We start from the raw sequence: 12,762 nt of genomic DNA, 5'->3' as shown, positions 1-12,762 counted from the left end.
AAACCCCATATAATCTTTTTAAATTTTGGCAGGGTTCAGTAAGAGCTAAGAGCTAAAGTTTGTGGCTTATTAATTTTAGTTTTAACAAAAGCTCTAAGAATTCATGATTTTGCGGTGATGAGCAACGTTTTGCAAAAAAATGGAGATTCAGTTTTAGGTATTACTCCTTTTTCTAGCCTTTTTCTGTTGTTTATATCGCTAATATATTTCTACATTTTAATTTTTGATATTATCTGCTCATATTTTCAGAAACATTTTCTTCGTTTTTCAACCAGCTCGATTTTACTTTAGAGTGATTTGATCAACAGACTGCTGGGACTTGCAATCTGATTCAAGTAATAACTTACTTTGCTAATACTTTAAAAATTCGTTCAATTTGTTCTTTAATTTGTTCAACCAAAATTGCTGAAAATCGCAATTATAGGACTTTGTCTAGTTTAGAAACATCTCAACCCGGTTGCCGAAAGCAACTCGGTAAGAAGTTGCTAAAAATCACAACTACAGTCGAAAATGCTGATTGAAAAAAAATCAGAAAAAAAACTAAGAAATAAGGTAAACATCTTTTAAAAACGGTTTTTTAAAAGTTTTTTTTCAGTAAAACATAAGAGAACATAAAAGTTTTAACAAATTTAAAAAATAAAATAAACTAACGGATTAATGCGTCTTAAAGATTAATTGTTATAAAACTGAGCTTTAGTACCGCGTTTATTGCAACGTGTTTTTGTACCGTTTTTTTAATAAAGTTTGTTATTTCAAACCATATTACACAAAAAAAACAGAGTAAACAAAAAATAGAACTCATTCGCTTCTATGAGAACTGTTGAATTTGAATTTGTCTATGGTTGAAAAACCTGGAAAAAACAAAACAGATAATGAAAAAACAACAATTTTCCGAAAATATATAGCCAACTTTTTTGTGCTCAATCCTTTCCCTTCAGGTGTATTTGGGGTAAAGGTGTCAAAATTGTTCTAACTTGGCAACCTCAAGCCAATCAAAATTGAGTATTTATGCAGAGCTAGGCGATTCAAATCTAAATAAAAAAAGTATAGCCGGTTAATGTAGCACAGAATGATCCGACCATAGTCTTCACAAAACTACGGTTTAGAAAGTTTTTTTTCCAAATAAGTGTAGTTTTTTTCTGTTTGGTGGGATAAAAGGTTCTGACGTGAAATCGTACTTCAAGCTTATTAGACATTCATAGTAATATAAGCAAGTTGGACACAAAAATTTGTAGAAAATGACAAGAAAAACTGAAAAAAAAAGTTTTTGAAATTTTTGGTTCCCAAAATGAAGCTAAAAAATTTCATAAACTGGTTTACTTGCGTAAAATTAAAGTTTAAGGTCTTAAATTAGGCATAATTCAGTTTTTAAGCCTGCTCGCTTCCTTTATTCTTTCGAGTTAAGACAAAAATAAAAAATTTCAAACCGATTTTTCTCGACACTTTGAAAACGTTTTGAAAAATTTTAATGTGGTTCAAGTTATGACTGAAAAGGCTTTAATATGATATATTACTCAACCCAGTGCAATCATTGTTTGTGGTACCTCTTTTTGCGTTGAAAACTAAAACACACCCGAATACAAAGTTCCTCCCCATTTTCAATGGTCGGAACAACACTTGGGTGACGGAGCTCAAATCGGATCATTTAGGGGGAGGATGTTAAATTGATCCACCTACCAAAAAATAAATTTCATGGTCGGTTTTCATGATTGGACCCTCAGATCGAGTTTTGGTCCGGCTACTACATTATTGTGCGACCACAGATTTTTGGTCAACTATGATACCGACGTGGTTCGGCCTATTTAGTCACAACATGAAGTCGAAACACTAAAAATTTCTCGTATTTTCTGTTATACAATATTTTGTAGAAAATGACAAGAAAAACTGAAAAAAAAGAAAAAGTTTTTGAAATTTTTGGTTCCCAAAAAGTTCTAGGTATTACTCTTTTTTCTAGCCTTTTTCTGTTGTTTATATCGCCAATATATTTCTACATTTTGATTTTTGATATTATCTGCTCATATTTTCAGAAACACTTTCTTTGTTTTTTAACCAGCTCGATTTTACTTCAGAGTGATTTGATCAACAGACTGCTGGGCTTGCAGTCTGATTCAAGTAATAACTTACTTTGCTAGTACTTTGAAAATTCGTTCAATTTGTTCTTTATTTTGTTCAACCGAAGTTGCTGAAAATCGCAATTATGGGGTTTTTTCTAGTTTAGACACATCTCAACCCGGTTGCCGAAAGCAACTCGGTAAAGATATTACTTTCGAACGAAATAAGTTGCTGAAAAGCACCACTACAGTCGAAAATGCTGATTGAAAAAATTAACAGAAAAAAAACTAAGAAATAAGGTAAACATCTTTTAAAAACGTTTTTTTTAAAAGTTTTTTTCAGTAAAACAAAAAAGAACACAAAAGTTTTAACAAAATTAAAAGGAAAAATAAACTAACGGTTTAGTGCGTCTTAAAGATCATTGAATTGTTATAAAACTGAGCTTTAGTACCGTGTTTATTGCACCGTGTTTTTGTACCGTTTTTTATAAAGTTTGTTATTTCAAACCATAATACACAAAAAAAAACAAAGGAAACAAAAAAATAGAACTCGTTCGCTTCTATGAGAACTGTTGAATTTGAATTTGTCTATGTTTAAAAAACCTGGAAAATACAAACAAGATAAGGAAACAACAACATTTTTCCGAAAATATATAGCCAGCTTTTTTGTGCTCAATCCTTTACCTTCAGGTGTATTTGGGGTAAAGGTGTCAAAATTGTTCTAACTTGGCAACCTCAAGCCAATCAAAATTGAGTGCAGAGCTAGGCGATTCAAATCTAAATAAAAAAAGTATAGCCGGTTAATGTAGCACAGAATGATCCGACCATAGTCTTCACAAAACTACGGTTTAGAAAGTTTTTTTTTCCAAATAAGTGTAGTTTTTTTCTGTTTGGTGGGATAAAAGGTTCTGACGTGAAAGCGTACTTCAAGCTTATTAGACATTCATAGTAATATAAGCAAGTTGGACACAAAATTTTGTAGAAAATGACAAGGAAAACTGAAAAAAAAAAGTTTTTGAAATTTTTGGTTCCCAAAATGAAGCTAAAAAATTTCATAAACTGGTTTACTTGCGTAAAATTAAAGTTTAAGGTCTTAAATTAGGCATAATTCAGTTTTTAAGCCTGCTCGCTTCCTTTATTTTTTCGAGTTAAGACAAAAATAAAAAATTTCAAACCGATTTTTCTCGACACTTTGAAAACGTTTTGAAAAATTTTAATGTGGTTCAAGTTATGACTGAAAAGGCTTTAATATGATATATTACTCAACCCAGTGCGATCATTGTTTGTGGTACCTCTTTTTGCGTTGAAAACTAAAACACACCCGAATACAAAGTTCCTCCCCATTTTCAATGGTCGGAACAACACTTGGGTGACGGAGCTCAAATCGGATCATTTAGGGGGAGGATGTTAAATTGATCCACCTACCAAAAAATAAATTTCATGGTCGGTTTTCATGGTTGGACCCTCAGATCGAGTTTTGGTCCGGCTACTACATTATTGTGCGACCACAGATTTTTGGTCAATTATGATACCGACGTGGTTCGGCCTATTTAGTCACAACATGAAGTCGAAACACTAAAAATTTCTCGTATTTTCTGTTATACAATATTTTGTAGAAAATGACACGAAAAACTGAAAAAAAAGAAAAAGTTTTTGAAATTTTTGGTTCCCAAAAAGTTCTAGGTATTACTCTTTTTTCTAGCCTTTTTCTGTTGTTTATATCGCCAATATATTTCTACATTTTGGTTTTTGATATTATCTGCTCATATTTTCAGAAACACTTTCTTTGTTTTTTAACCAGCTCGATTTTACTTCAGAGTGATTTGATCAACAGACTGCTGGGCTTGCAGTCTGATTCAAGTAATAACTTACTTTGCTGGTACTTTGAAAATTCGTTCAATTTGTTCTTTATTTTGTTCAACCGAAATTGCTGAAAATCGCAATTATGGGGTTTTTTCTAGTTTAGACACATCTCAACCCGGTTGCCGAAAGCAACTCGGTAAAGATATTACTTTCGAACGAAATAAGTTGCTGAAAATCACCACTACAGTCGAAAATGCTGATTGAAAAAATTAACAGAAAACAAACTAAGAAATAAGGTAAACATCTTTTAAAAACGTTTTTTTTTAAAGTTTTTTTCAGTAAAAAAAAAAAGAACAGAAAAGTTTTAACAAAATTAAAAGGAAAAATAAACTAACGGATTAGTGCGTCTTAAAGATCATTGAATTGTTATAAAACTGAGCTTTAGTACCGTGTTTATTGCACCGTGTTTTTGTACCGTTTTTTATAAAGTTTGTTATTTCAAACCATAATACACAAAAAAAAACAAAGGAAACAAAAAAATAGAACTCGTTCACTTCTATGAGAACTGTTTAATTTGAATTTGTCTATGTTTAAAAAACCTGGAAAATACAAACAAGATAAGGAAACAACAACATTTTTCCGAAAATATATAGCCAGCTTTTTTGTGCTCAATCCTTTAGCTTCAGGTGTATTTGGGGTAAAGGTGTCAAAATTGTTCTAACTTGGCAAACTCAAGCCAATCAAAATTGAGTACTTATGCAGAGCTAGGCGATTCAAATCTAAATAAAAAAAGGATAGCCGGTTAATGTAGCACAGAATGATCCGACCATAGTCTTCACAAAACTACGGTTTAGAAAGTTTTTTTTTTCAAAATAAGTGTAGTTTTTTTTCTGTTTGGTGGGATAAAAGGTTCTGACGTGAAAGCGTGCTTCAAGCCTATTAGACATTCAGAATAATATAAGCAAGTTGGACACAAAATTTTGTAGAAAATGACAAGGAAAACTGAAAAAAAAAAGTTTTTGAAATTTTTGGTTCCCAAAATGAAGCTAAAAAATTTCATAAACTGGTTTACTTGCGTAAAATTAAAATTTAAGGTCTTAAATTAGGCATAAGTCAGTTTTTAAGCCTGTTCGCTTCCTTTATTCCTTCGAGTTAAGACAAAAATAAAAAATTTCAAACCGATTTTTCTCGACACTTTGAAAACGTTTTGAAAATTTTTAATGTGGTTCAAGTTATGACTGAAAATGCTTTAATATGATATATTACTCAACCCAGTGCGATCATTGTTTGTGGTACCTCTTTTTGCGTTGAAAACTAAAACACACCCGAATACAAAGTTCCTCCCCATTTTCAATGGTCGGAACAACACTTGGGTGACGGAGCTCAAATCGGATCATTTAGGGGGAGGATGTTAAATTGATCCACCTACCAAAAAATAAATTTCGTGGTCGGTTTTCATGTTTGGACCCTCAGATCGAGTATTGGTCCGGCTACTACATTATTGTGCGACCACAGATTTTTGGTCAACTATGATACCGACGTGGTTCGGCCTATTTAGTCACAACATGAAGTCGAAACACTAAAAATCTCTCGTAATTTCTGTTATACAATATTTTGTAGAAAATGACAAGAAAAACTGAAAAAAAAGAAAAAGTTTTTGAAATTTTTGGTTCCCAAAAAGTTTTAGGTATTACTCTTTTTTCTAGCCTTTTTCTGTTGTTTATATCGCCAATATATTTCTACATTTTGATTTTTGATATTATCTGCTCATATTTTCAGAAACACTTTCTTTGTTTTTTAACCAGCTCGATTTTACTTCAGAGTGATTTGATCAACAGACTGCTGAGCTTGCAGTCTGATTCAAGTAATAACTTACTTTGCTAGTACTTTGAAAATTCGTTCAATTTGTTCTTTATTTTGTTCAACCGAAATTGCTGAAAATCGCAATTATGGGGTTTTTTCTAGTTTAGACACATCTGAACCCGGTTGCCGAAAGCAACTCAGTAAAGATATTACTCTCGAACGAAATAAGTTGCTGAAAGTCACCAATACAGTCGAAAATGCTGATTGAAAAAATTAACAGAAAAAAACTAAGAAATAAGGTAAACATCTTTTAAAAACGTTTTTTTAAAAGATTCTTTTTCAGTAAAACAAAAAAGAACAGAAAAATTTTAACAAAATTAATAGAAAAAATAAACTAACGGATTAGTGCGTCTTAAAGATCATTGAATTGTTATAAAACTGAGCTTTAGTACCGTGTTTATTGCACCGTGTTTTTGTACCGTTTTTTTTAAAGTTTGTTATTTCAAACCATATTACACAAAAAAACAAAGGAAACAAAAAAAAGAACTTGTTCGCTTCTATGAGAACTGTTGAATTTGAATTTTTCTATGTTTGAAAAACCTGGAAACAACAAACAAGATAAGGAAACAACAACATTATTCCGAAAATATATAGCCAGCTTTTTTGTGCTCAATCCTTTCCCTTCAGGTGTATTTGGAGTAAAAGTGTCAAAATTGTTCTAACTTGACAAACTCAAGCCAATCAAAATTGAGTATTTATGCAGAGCTAGACGATTTAAATCTAAATAAAAAAAAGGATAGCCGGTTAATGTAGCAAAGAATGATCCGACCATAGTCTTCACAAAACTACGGTTTAGAAAGTTTTTTTTTTCCAAATAAGTGTAGTTTTTTTCTGTTTGGTGGGATAAAAGGTTCTGACGTGAAAGCTTACCTCAAGCTTATTAGACATTCATAGTAATATAAGCAAGTTGGACACAAAATTTTGCAGAAAATGACAAGAAAAACTGAAAAGAAAAAAAAAAGTTTTTGAAATTTTTGGTTCCCAAAATGAAGCTAAAAAATGTCATAAACTGGTTTACTTGCGTAAAATTAAAATTTAAGGTCTTAAACTAGGCATAATTCAGTTTTTAAGCCTGTTCGCTTCCTTTATTCCTTCGAGTTAAGACAAAAATAAAAAATTTCAAACCGATTTTTCTCGACACTTTGAAAACGTTTTGAAAATTTTTAATGTGGTTCAAGTTATGACTGAAAATGCTTTAATATGATATATTACTCAACCCAGTGCGATCATTGTTTGTGGTACCTCTTTTTGCGTTGAAAACTAAAACACACCCGAATACAAAGTTCCTCCCCATTTTCAATGGTCGGAACAACACTTGGGTGACGGAGCTCAAATCGGATCATTTAGGGGGAGGATGTTAAATTGATCCACCTACCAAAAAATAAATTTCGTGGTCGGTTTTCATGTTTGGACCCTCAGATCGAGTATTGGTCCGGCTACTACATTATTGTGCGACCACAGATTTTTGGTCAACTATGATACCGACGTGGTTCGGCCTATTTAGTCACAACATGAAGTCGAAACACTAAAAATCTCTCGTATTTTCTGTTATACGGCTCAAAAATGCCCAACTGTTGAATAAGCTTCTCATTATAATGTGACTCAAGATTTGGCTAGAGCTAATTTCTAACAAAATCAGATTCGAGGATATGATTCATTTTTCAAAATAACAATAAACAGGAATTTCGGGCTTAGAAACAGAAAAGACTCGAAATGTGAATTCAACTCACTGTTTTTGAGGTCAACGCAATGAGCAGCTGACAACACCCATCTGGGGTGAATCACAACTCCCCCACAAAACTCATAATCTCTGCGATTGGCGCCAAATTCAGCATGAAGTTTGACAAAAAAAGGTCTGGCACTACTTCTGAAACCACCGATCAGTTTGGACTGAATTGGCCCCGAAAAACTGAACAGAGTTTTGGTATTGTTTCTTTCATTAACATTTTTTGTCAAGGAATCTGCAAACGAGCACAAAATGATAATGCACTGGATGCGAAACGAAACTGAGATGATTGACATGATTGTAGTTACGAGTTAAAGTATTGGTGGCTAGTTTTAACAAAAATCTTGTACAATCAAATGGATGGTTGAGTAAACTGATGTTGTTTTGATATATTCACTGAATGTTTTAATGTTGTCCAGCTGATCAAGTTCAAACTTCAACTAAATCATTTGAATGATCAAGTGAAGCTGAACAAAATAAATAAAACTTATGAAATCTAAACAGAAAACCCAAACTATTTTTGCTCGGACCATCTTAGTGAGGCATCTTCAAGTTCAGCCGTTTTTTTTCTGCGCAAAATCAGGTACCACATACAAAATCCAGATGAGTTCGTTTGACATATAATTGAGATGAAAAATTCCAGAGATTAGTGGTGTGGATTTTTGTTTTATGACCAAAAATTGATAGAGCAATTTTTTTGCAAATGTAATTTATTCTACGCCAAAAATGTACAAAACATTTTTTCTGAAATGTTATATTAGATAGACCCATGCCAGTTGGCTTACGGAAATTTGTCTTGGAAATCATTAAAATTGTCTTAAATCATTTCTTTTACAAGTTGTGCAGTAATTATTATTATTGTCTTTGTTCAAAAAATGTTGAGTTTCTCCACTGTTTGTAAAATTTTGAATAATTTGCGTTAATAAATATTAAATTTCAGGAAATTTAAAGATCTTTTTTTAGCTTACAAGCTCATTGCATGCAAAAAATTAGCTGAAATTTCCGCCAACGCGCTTCAATAGACCAAGTACACAATCCAACGCCCAATTCAAGCAATCGAAATTCAAACTCAAGGCTTGCATTTACAATGCACAAACCTGATTGGCTGAAAATTTTTTTAGCCAATGTGAACAATCTCCGCCAAATTGTTTCAGTGTGAGATTATTCACATAGTCCATTTATAGATGAAATACGACGTGAATAGATAAAAGTTACATCAGTTCAATGACGAATTTGAAAGCAAGCAAATTTTAGTTAATCCAATTTTTGAAAAAAATAGTGGAACACTTTTAATCAGGTGTGGCTTTTTCTCGAACTTTTTTTTTGACAATTCAACGGTATTTGCTGAGTTTTTATGCCACCTGAAAGCAGATGACACAACTCTTAACAGTTTACTCGGCATAACTTTTTGTGAAACTATCGGGGACTGAAAAAAGCTAATTCTTTCAGTTTTGGTAGTTTATGCCTGCTTAATACCTAGTTTTCTATTAGTTTCTACCACTGTTCCAATAGCAAATGCCACGAATGAATCTGACTGACAAAAATTATTCAAAATTTGAATTGAGGCATGATATTCTAACCAATTCATGACCAGTACATGCCTATAAAAACTTTTAAATTGAGTTTCTTAAAGAGAGTTTTTTTTTGAAAAAAAAAACAGATTTTTCAAATTTTTCTGAACGTTCTAGCTAAATTGTTAACCAATTTTTTGTCAGGCAGGCAGAATCACTGTTGGAACAAACGGGGCTTCGCCCCCATACGAGCAGTTTTCTGAAGTGCTACTGAGAATTTTATTGCGATTGCTTAAAACTAATATGATTTGACCTATTATGATTTGACCTACTATTATGTCCCTATTTCTTCAAAAATCAAAACAAAAATTCAAATCAATGTTTTTGAATTGAAAAAACTGCCTTGGAGTTTTTCATATCGAATATAAATCAAATGAAACTATCTGAATTTTGGTAGTGGTGCCTGGTTTTGTGCAGAAAAAAAAACAGCTGAATTCAAAGATGCCTCACTTAGATGGTCCAAGATTGTTTTTTGGAAATGTATTCTTTTTTGCATAATGATCACCAATTGATTGAGCATTTTTTTGAGTTTATACAAATGGAGCGGAATTTTTAGCAATTTAGTCAGTGTTTAATGTTTATCTATAGTCAAGCAAAAACAAACAGGTAGAAATTTATATTTAAGTTTTAACTTTGGCTAAGGTTGAAATCTAGTATAGCAATTACTTTTTTTGATTTTGTACCCAAAATAACAGCAAAAAGTTTTAAATTTTTTTATTCTAGACAAGTAATAAGCGTTGGTTTTAAATTAGTAAGTGCAATTTCTAGGAGTGTAAAATTGGTTTTGATACCCTGTGCCATTGTTATTAAAACGCTTTTAACATGATTTTGTTATGTAAGTAAGATGTCAATAGGGATGCCTAAGTCTTTATCTTTTTCAATCATGTTTGTAATATGATCGCCAACTTGAATTTCTTCTTGTTTTGAATAGTTCCAAAACAAAAAATAACATCGGTTTATTTTCATTGACTTTCAATGGGTATTGATTAAATGGTTCAACAATTTTGCGATGTTTTTTCCAAATTCTTTTTGCACTGGTGTTTTTCACTATTGTTTATTAGTTGTGTATCAACTGCACACTGCATGATAACACAGTTCATCGTTTTTTTTTCATATCATTATCATACAGATTAGATAAAAGAAGTCCTAGGACTGTACTTTGAGGAGCTCCTGCTAAGGCTGTGAGTCAACTCGATTCTCTTCCGTTTAGGACAACTTTATGATTTATGTTTGTCGGATAAGTTTTAAAGAGATTTATTGAGAATTGAGCCAAAGCCTATGTATTCCGATTTCTCTAACAGAAAAAAAAATTAACTGATTCGAATACTTTAGACGGTCTTTTATCGAATAGTGATCTGATTATTACTGTTCATAAAAATGAAACATCTGTTGTGGAAACATGCTTCCGAAATAGAAATTGTTGTTTACTTATCATTTGCAAGCTCATCTAGGTTTTAGATATGTTTTTGAATAAGCAATTTTTTGAAAGTTTTTGCCACTGCAGCAGTAATAGAGCCTGGTCTGCGGTTTCTTTTAGCTTCGTATCCTCTGTATTGAAGAAAAGTGTTATGTTATTCAATTAAAGTATATCCGGAAAAAAGTTTATAAACTAATTACTTCACAGGAGATGGTATCTCACAGGCAACTTTATATAAGGCCTCAGCTGAATTCCATGGGTTCATTTTTTCTCAAAGCAAGCAGAAGTCTATCCAAAAACATTGCCAAACTATTTTTTCATTCAAGGATTATCATAAACAGTCCTTTGCTAATCTTCTTTTTACCTAATTTAATTGTTTCAATTCAATCTATTGAGGACGCTGATTCATTAATTTGGGTGTAAAATGTATCATAATCTTTCACTTCTTGGACATTAGAAAATTTAGTTCTGTGAACTTCCTGAAATTTTTGTCATCGAGATTTATCACGTTTCATCTTTGAACTGCCGGTGATTTTAATACATTTTGTTTAGCCAGTGAAAAGACCGTTTTTTCTTTCTATCCATCTGAGCAAAACAATATCATGGAAAATCTCCTGAAAAACTTTCTGTCAAAATCGATTTGCAGAGAAAACTTCGACCAATCTGATGTTTTTAATGTTTTTCTGGTTTCACCAGTTAAATAATTGTTTTTGTCAAAAATGTGTTGAAATTTCACAAGATTATTTTTGCTTAAGCTTAACATGAAGGTAATTGCTGTTTTCAAACTGACGTCATAAACGATACAATCATTGGGTGAATCATGATTGTTGAAACCAGGATGTAATTAATAAAATAGCTATCCACCAATTTTTTCTGGATTGTTCGAGGCTCATCACAACGGAAACTCAGAAACCGTAATTTTTTAAAAATTTATGTTTGATAGTGGTCTTAAGATGATTGCCAGGTTCCACAGAGCCAGAAATTGCAGTTGTTGTTTCTGCCAGTTTTCAGTCAATACATCTGGAGATGTTTCAAAATAATTTGGTATTTTTAATAAAAAAATAAAACTTGATTAGAAAAATAGGCATTTCTGAAAAATATAGTCAGATAAAATCAATGGACCGGGATTTATTCCGATATCCTCGAGGGGTATAAATACTTTTTTATTTGATTGGTTATCAAAGAGAAGCAAAAAAAGACAATTTTTCAATTGAAAATTTATGATCCTTTTTAACTTTATTCTTGATTTGAGAAAACGTTTTTTAAAAATCATTAAGAATCAGGGTAAAACTGGTGCTCATTAGATAAAACCGCTGAATACCCAAGCAATAAATAAAGTTTATCTCGATTTAACTGATTTTGCCATTAGTTTACTTAAGAGGTTTGATTGAAATTAAGACCGTTTACAGCATTAAAGCAACAAAAAATTTCATATGAAAAACTAATACGAATTTGAATTTTTGTATGACAGTAAATTAAGCGTTGAAGATAGCGATGATGATAACTCTTCTGTATCAACTGCTCTCTAAGTTGGATCGCGGTGTTGTCACTAGCATCAGATTAGGTGATACCACTAGAAGTAATCAACAAAATGTCCGAGGTTATTGAGTGTCTATTTTGTAATTCAAATGCAATTTACTTTAGACGACTTCATAACATTGCGCAAGTTTTATGCAAAACTTGAATGTTTTTGAGCAGCATATTTGCTTCAACATCTGTCAGTTATCATAGTTCTTGACTATCTCAATCAGTAAATTATTAACTATTATCAGTTATTTTTTTAAAGTTTTTTTCTCGGGTGCAATCACTATCTCAATCAGTTAATTATTAATTTTGATCAATTATTTATTTTATAGATTTTTCTTGGGTGCATTTGGAATTTTAATATGTTACCACCTACAAGGACAACATGTTCAGATTGATCTAAACATTTATCAATAAGCTTACTAAGCTCAACAGAAACGTACTCTACAGACATATTATGTTGGACTAAACTATTTGTACCATCTTGTATTTTCTATTTAAGTTTTTTATTGGTTTTTTCAAAACCGTCAACTTTTCCTGGTTTGTAGAACTGCGGTAAACATGAATTAGGCAGTCCTGAGGAATAGTTCTTTTTGTTGTTAATTTAGCAAAAACAACTAGATCCTAAAACCAGTTTACACATGTCAGCACTAAACAGGATAATGTCGAGTTTTTTTATCATTTCAACAAATGATCAGTGGTTTTTTTTTCCATTCTACGGAAAAGTAAAAGACCGGTGATCAATTTACTTACAAGTTTTTAAAAAAATTGTAAAACTAAAACTAAATCTATTATTGCTTTCTTGCT

At 31.7% G+C, this 12,762-nt stretch overlaps 1 protein-coding gene across 1 annotated transcript in view; it reads left to right on the top strand.

Moving 5' to 3' along the window:
• Nucleotides 1–12,762, top strand: part of LOC134843608 (TBC1 domain family member 30-like) — a 551,730-nt gene that overhangs the window by 141,940 nt on the left and 397,028 nt on the right. The window lies entirely within an intron of this gene.

Source organism: Symsagittifera roscoffensis, chromosome 4 (assembly GCF_963678635.1).
Source record: "Symsagittifera roscoffensis chromosome 4, txSymRosc1.1, whole genome shotgun sequence".
NCBI classification, from domain to species: domain Eukaryota; kingdom Metazoa; phylum Xenacoelomorpha; order Acoela; family Convolutidae; genus Symsagittifera; species Symsagittifera roscoffensis.
The sequence above is the reverse complement of the archived record's forward strand: the minus strand, read 5'-3'. Positions and strand labels throughout refer to the sequence as shown.